A 6,667-nucleotide genomic window follows, 5' to 3' on the forward strand; every position below is an offset into this window, starting at 1 on the left:
AGGGGATCTTCTCAACCCAGGGATCGAACTCAGGACTCCTGCATTGCAGGCAGAATCTTTACCATCCAAGCCACCAGGGAAGCCCTAGTTGGTCATAACTGAGGAAGAAAGGCCAGGGAGAGGGTGCCATGAGATCAGAGCAGATATCTCAACAAGTGGCCCTCCCTCCTCAAGGATACTGGGAAGCTCATCAGAAATACAAATTCTCAGACCTCACCCCGGTCCTGATGGGTCAGAATCTCTGGGAATGAGGCTTTATAGATAAAACCTACCCAGTTTTTCCTTACTATGTGTGTGTCCTGTGGGTGTCGTTCACTGCTCACCCAAAACACTCCGCTTCTGGCACTTCTGGTCACCAAACTGACAACAAGCAATCCTCTGCAACACCAGCTGGGCATCCTCCAGTTTAACTCAGTTCTGACACTATCTGCTTGGAGACACAGCGTCGGAGGCCACAGGTTGAGGACTCAGTCCCCGAACACGTTCCCTTCAGATGCCTGTCACCAGCATGAGCAGCCCAGGGTACCCACGACTTCTGACCAACTTGACTACAAATCAGAGGCTCCTATGGGCTTCCCTGGTGGCTCAGATGGTAAAGAACATACCTGCAATGTGGGAGACCTGGGTTCAGTCCTGGGTCTTTTCCAATGAGTCAGCTCTTTGCATCAGGTGGCCAAAGTATTGGAGCTTCAGCTTCAGCATCAGTCCTTCCAATGAATATTCAGGACTGATTTCCTTTAGGATGGACTGGCTGGATCTCCTTGCAGTCCAAGGGACTCTCAAGAGTCTTCTCCAACACCACAGTTCAAAAGCATCAATTCTTTGGCACTCAGCTTTCCTTATAGTCCAACTCTCACATCTGTACCTAACTACTGGAAAAACCAGAGCTTTGACTATATGGACCTGTGTCAGCAAAGTGATGTCTCTGCTTTTTGATATGCTGTCTAGGTTTGTAATGGTCCTCCTTCCAAGAAGCAATTGTCTTTTAGTTTCCTGGCTGCAGTCACTGTCCACAGTGATTTTGGAGCCCAAGAAAATAAAATCTGTCACTGTTTCCACTTTATCCCCATCTATTTGCCATGAGATGGGACCAGATGCCATGATCTTAGTTTTTTGAATGTTGAGTTTTAATCTAGCGTTTTCACTCTCCTCTTTTACCCTCATCAAGAGGCTCTTTAGTTCCTCTTGTTTTTTGTCATTAGAATGGTATCATCCACATATCTGAGGTTGTTGATATTTCTCTTGTTGGGTAGCAAGGTACAAAAAAATTATATTGCTTGTGAATAAAAGATATTTTCACCTCTTCCTACTTAAACTGTCTCATTGGGTTAACTCAGCTACTTTGGGGTGAATGCTGAATCTTTCAAATACACTCCATCTCTCCTAGCTCCTCCCATAAAGGCTGTGGAGTGAAAGAGGTTTACATTATTTTGCGGTGGCAGGAGAAAGGCAAGGTTAAGCCTCTCACATGGCATTCTATGCAAATTAGAAAAAAAAATGTGTCTTCCTTAAGACACTTTCCTTTCAGTGGTGGAACATTTTCACACTGATCTTGTTGGAACACATTGCTGCCATATGCTCTGAAACTGCCATAATGAACGTGCAAATCTATGATGTCCATGGAACGTGAGCTGCCCTATAGACGCCGGCTTTCTTATGCAGTGCGCAACCTGCACAGCTGTATGCTAACCTCTAGCTTTGTACCCACTGCTGTGCATCAGGGTGAACACATAACTTCCCCCAGAGGCTTGCAGCTGCCTGCAGGGAAAGCACATTCTTTGTCTTAACTATTCTCACAGGACACACGCACACTCTGAAGTTTCTGAGATTCAGCAGAAACTCTCCAGGCCAAGAGGTTCAGCATTTGCCTCTGAGGTCCTCATTCTACTTTTTGTTGCCTCCTCCCTATGGCCCACTGGGGTCAGGTGGCCAGGCTTTTCCACTTTCTTGTGTAACAGGAACTTTGGTTTATATCAAAACTGCATCATCACTTCCCTTGGCTTAGAGAAAACTCCAAATTTAAGTCATCCGTGCCTGATTCTTGATAGGAAATGGGAGCGCAGGGGATTTCAAAATTCTTTTCTTTCTCCATAATGTCTGACTTTTGAGACGTTGCTCTCTAGAGACAATTAATACTGGCTTCCTTTTTCTAACTAAAATTCCGCCCCCCACCTTCCTTTTCCTGAAGCACGAAAACTCATGCTTCAGTGGATAGGTCCCTTGGGTAGCAGTATTTTCTAGATTTGAAAATCTATCAGGCAAGCTCTCACAAAAAATTGTATTAGTGTATCTTTTTCCTGTGGTACCTTATTGAGGGCTGTAAAAAGAAGGCCAGAGACTCAGATGTCCTGAGGTTTTCCTGAAAGCTCCCTGATGTGAGAGCCTTCTTGGGCCTTTTCTGAGTCCTGGGTCATAGCAGAAAATGGTTTAGGTGGTTGTTTGTTCTGCAGCCATTCAATAACAAGGGCCGGAGAAGGCAATGGCACCCTGCTCCAGTCCTCTTGCCTGGAAAATCCCATGGATGGAGGAGCCTGGTAGGCTGCAGTCCACGGGGTCGCACAGAGTTAGACACGACTGAAGCGACTTAGCAGCAGCAGTAACAAGGGCTGCTAATTTCATAAGCTGGAGCTGCCCCATCGCCCTCTCCTCAGACCTCTGCAGCCGTTTACTGACAGTCTTCGCCTGTAACTTACATCACCCTTACTTCCACATGCCACATTCTGTTAGGACGTGTTGGGGTTCAAGAAAGGGCCTGACTCAGACTGACTTGGAGAATAAGGAAGCTGATATGGCTCGTGTTGCTGCCCTGTGCAGAGACTCAGTGCAAGAGCAGACCCAGCTTCAGTGCTCGGAGTCCCTGAGTTCTTGTGGCTTCCACGTGTTGGCTATTTCATGATCACAGAATGGCCGCGGAAGTTCCAGGAGACTCCTCTGCATATGACGCAAGTGAGTGAGTAAAGTCGCACGGTCGTGTCTGACTCTTTTCGACCCCATGGACGGCAGCCTACCTCCGGAGTGAAAGTGGGAGCCTTTGTGCAGCGTTCTAAGTTCACCCGGACACACTGAACCAATCACTGTTCTTGGGGATTGAGATATTTTTTTAATTAATTTTTTTAAGTTGGAGGATAATTGCTTTATACTGTTGTGTGGGTTTCTGCTGTACAACGACTCCAATCAGTCATAACTATACATACCCCCTCCTCATGGCCCTCCCTCCCACCCTCCCTACCCCTTCCACTCTAAGTCATCACGGAGCACAAGGCTGGGCTCCCTGTGTTACACAGCAGCTTCCCACTAGCTATCGATTTTACACATCAGCTCAGTTCAGTCACTCAGTCGTGTCCAACTCTTTGCGACCCCACGGGCTGCAGCATGCCAGGCCTCCCTGTCCACCCCCAGCTCCTGGAGCCCGCTCAGACTCACGTCCCTCGGGTCGGTGATGCCCTCCCCCGTCTCAGCCTCTCTCGCCCCCTTCTCTGTAGTGTATGCACGTCGATGCTACTTTCTTAGTTCATTCCACCCTCTCCTTCCCCTGCTGTGTCCACAAGTCTGTTCTTTGCGTTGCATCTCTGTTGCTGCCCTGCAAACAGGTTCATCATTACTATTTTTCTAGATTCCATATATATGCATTAATATATTATACTTGTTTTTCTCTGTCTGACTTACTTCACTGTGTATAACAGGCTCTGCTGCTGCTGCTAAGTCGCTTCAGTCGTGTCTGACTCTGTGCGACCCCATAGACGGCAGCCCACCAGGCTCCCCCGTCCCTGGGATTCTCCAGGCAAGAACACCGGAGTGGGCCGCCATTTCCTTCTCCAATGCATGAAAGTGAAAAATCAAAGTGAAGTTGCTCAGTCATGTCCGAATCTTAGCGACCCCATGGACTGCAGCCCACCAGGCTCCTCCGTCCATGGGGTTTTCCAGGCAAAAGTGCTGGAGTGGGGTGCCATTGCCTTCTCCATAACAGGCTCTAGAAAACCATAATTCAAAAAGACACGTGTACCCCAATGCTCATTTCAGCACTATTTACAACAGCCAGGGAAGCAACCTAGAGGCCCATCGATGGATTGAGTGACTTCGATCAGCTTCACTTATGTACCTGCTCCGCTCCTGAAGCCAAGAACCACATGGGTTTTGAAGAGAATGTCTACCTGATGGATAGGTTTGTGGGTCATTGGCTGGCTTCTGGTCCATCTTGTCAATGAGCTCTGGGCCTCACGATAGTCAGGCAGGCAGCAAAGAGCAACAGAGGTTCAAAGAACTGTTGAAAGCTTAGATAATGCCATTGTCACTGGAGATCATTAGAGACTGGAAACCCAAGTTTCCTCCTTCATTTTCTTAGCATCATTAAATCTCTCTGATTCTGGCGTAAACCTGAAAAAGGACAGCCCAGTAATGACTGAAATGGAATTTCCTGTAGCTTGGTGGTATGTGGGCTGGGCGTTCTAACTAAATGTTTTGTAACACTGAACGTGAGAGAAGAGACACACAAGCCATTTCATAGTTTGCAACAAAATTTAGTCCATTTATGAACATCTGACTATAAATTTAAAGAAAAATATCATGAGCAAAGAATGATAGATGCTAATCCAAATAATTCCTATTTTTAACCAATTTAAAATATCATTGCTAATATTTGTTTCTATTTCACTTTAACAAATGTAAGAAATATTAATTAAAACTTTCTTGAAAGAAAACTCTTTCTCCTTAACCTTATTTTCCCATATAATCTTAAGAATTTTCAACTGAAAATACAAATAGTGCTAAGGGTTTCAGAAACCTAACTCTGGAGTTAGGATTGAGAGTGAAATTGTACCATTTTAGCTGATTCCACTGACTGACTTATTATTTATTCACTTAACAAACAAGTTTGATTATCAAGAGAACACCCTTAGCAACAGCCCTTTTAGGGGTCGGGGCAAGGTTTGTAGAGCAAGAGAAAGAATCCCTACCTATTCCAGACCCTGCTGGGAAGTTTTTCACCCAAGGGGAGCCAGGTGAGCGCTGGGAGACGCTAGGCCTTTCCACCTGGCAGTGCTTCGGAGCGCAGGGTGTCCCAGCTCCCTTCTTGGGTAAATGACAGACAAGCATGGAAGGCATTGCCCCAGAGGTTCACAGTAGCGTTCCTTAGCATCAGCGTCATTTCCGTGGGTGGGTGGGTGGTATGACAGAGGGCTTTTTGCTATATACGTATTTAAAAACGCTAAGAAAGCGTCACAGAGCTGGCACTGTGCGTGCGTCCAGGATTGCCGGATGTCTCTCTATGACATTCCTTCAGAGGCACTTTTTAGTCCATTATTGCAGGCTTTTGATTCGATGCATTTAATCATCCAAAGAATTCAGAGTTTCCAAGTTAATCTATCTGTTAGGAAGTGTCAATAGTCTTGGAGCCAAGACCAGAAATTTTGCAGTAATTTTGAAAAGGATCCTTTTAGAAGGATGTTTACAAGTTCAATTACATTTCCACGAAGGATCAATGAAATTCTGGGAACCAAAGTTAATATTTTTCACAGCATCGGCAAGTCCAGTCACTGCAGAGCGAGATTTCTTGATTGTATTTGATTTTGCAATTAATTGAGCACACATTTCCTAGATAATGACATTTATAATTTATTCTATAGCTCGCCCTGAGTGATGGCACAGAGGCTTCTCCAGCCTATTCCTTTATTGACTTGCTTTTTGAACACCTAATTGTAACATTATTTGAGGAATCATAATCTGTTTTTAAATGTGTAAAAATCCACTGGTGCTTCATAAAGAGCTTATGAAAATTGTAGGCAGAGGAAAAGTAAATTATAGGGCATAATATGTTTAATGATATGCAAATGCTGTTAAACTGGAACATGATTGTATTACTATTCTTTGGGGAAGAACAGATTTAAACAATTCAAAATAGCAGATGTAAGTTTTTAGTGCTGAGATCTAACAATAATAAATTAGAAATGGAAAGTCATACATATACTGAATTACATCTTGACTTTCATTTCATCACCGTAGACAAAACTGCAAACGGCTCCCGGCTCATATGTTATGTTTCTCTTCCTGTGGAAGGTGGCCAGTGGGTAAGATAACTAAACTAGAACAAGTCATCAGCGTTATTGCCACAATCGTGCAGAAATTATGCAACTCAGTCTGTGTTCTCTCAGGTGTAAACTGACCAATTTAACCAGCTTGGAAGAAACAAAAAACAAACTAGAATGACACAGGGAACTTGGTCTGGTCTTTGTTGTTACATCGTGTCCCACTTTTTGTGACCCCAGGGACATTAGTCCCCCAGGCTCCACTGTCCATGGAGTTTTCCAGGCAAGAACACTGGAGTGGGTTGCCATTTCCTTCTCCAGGGAATCTTCCCAACCCAGGGATTGAACTCAGGTCTTTGCAGCAGGTCTGTTTCCCAGCTAAGCCACCAGGGACACCCAAACCAAGCGAAACTATCTAATGGTTACCAAGCTCTCTAGAAAGCAAAGAAATAAAGAATACAAACTGAATTTCAGCACTTGCCCCCATTCACTTCCAATTCACAGGGAATCTTGCTTGTTTCTGGGTTGTAAAAATGTCATTCTAAACTCCTCTCTGCTTTTGGGGAGTGGCAGCTGTGAGCTACGAGGTCCTGAATAGAACGTGATCACCACCTGCTGGCTACAGACAGGGATGCTATGTGAATTTT

Source organism: Bos grunniens, chromosome 10 (assembly GCF_055505025.1).
Source record: "Bos grunniens cultivar Pamir isolate PY7600 chromosome 10, Bosgru_T2T1.0, whole genome shotgun sequence".
Classification (NCBI taxonomy): domain Eukaryota; kingdom Metazoa; phylum Chordata; class Mammalia; order Artiodactyla; family Bovidae; genus Bos; species Bos grunniens.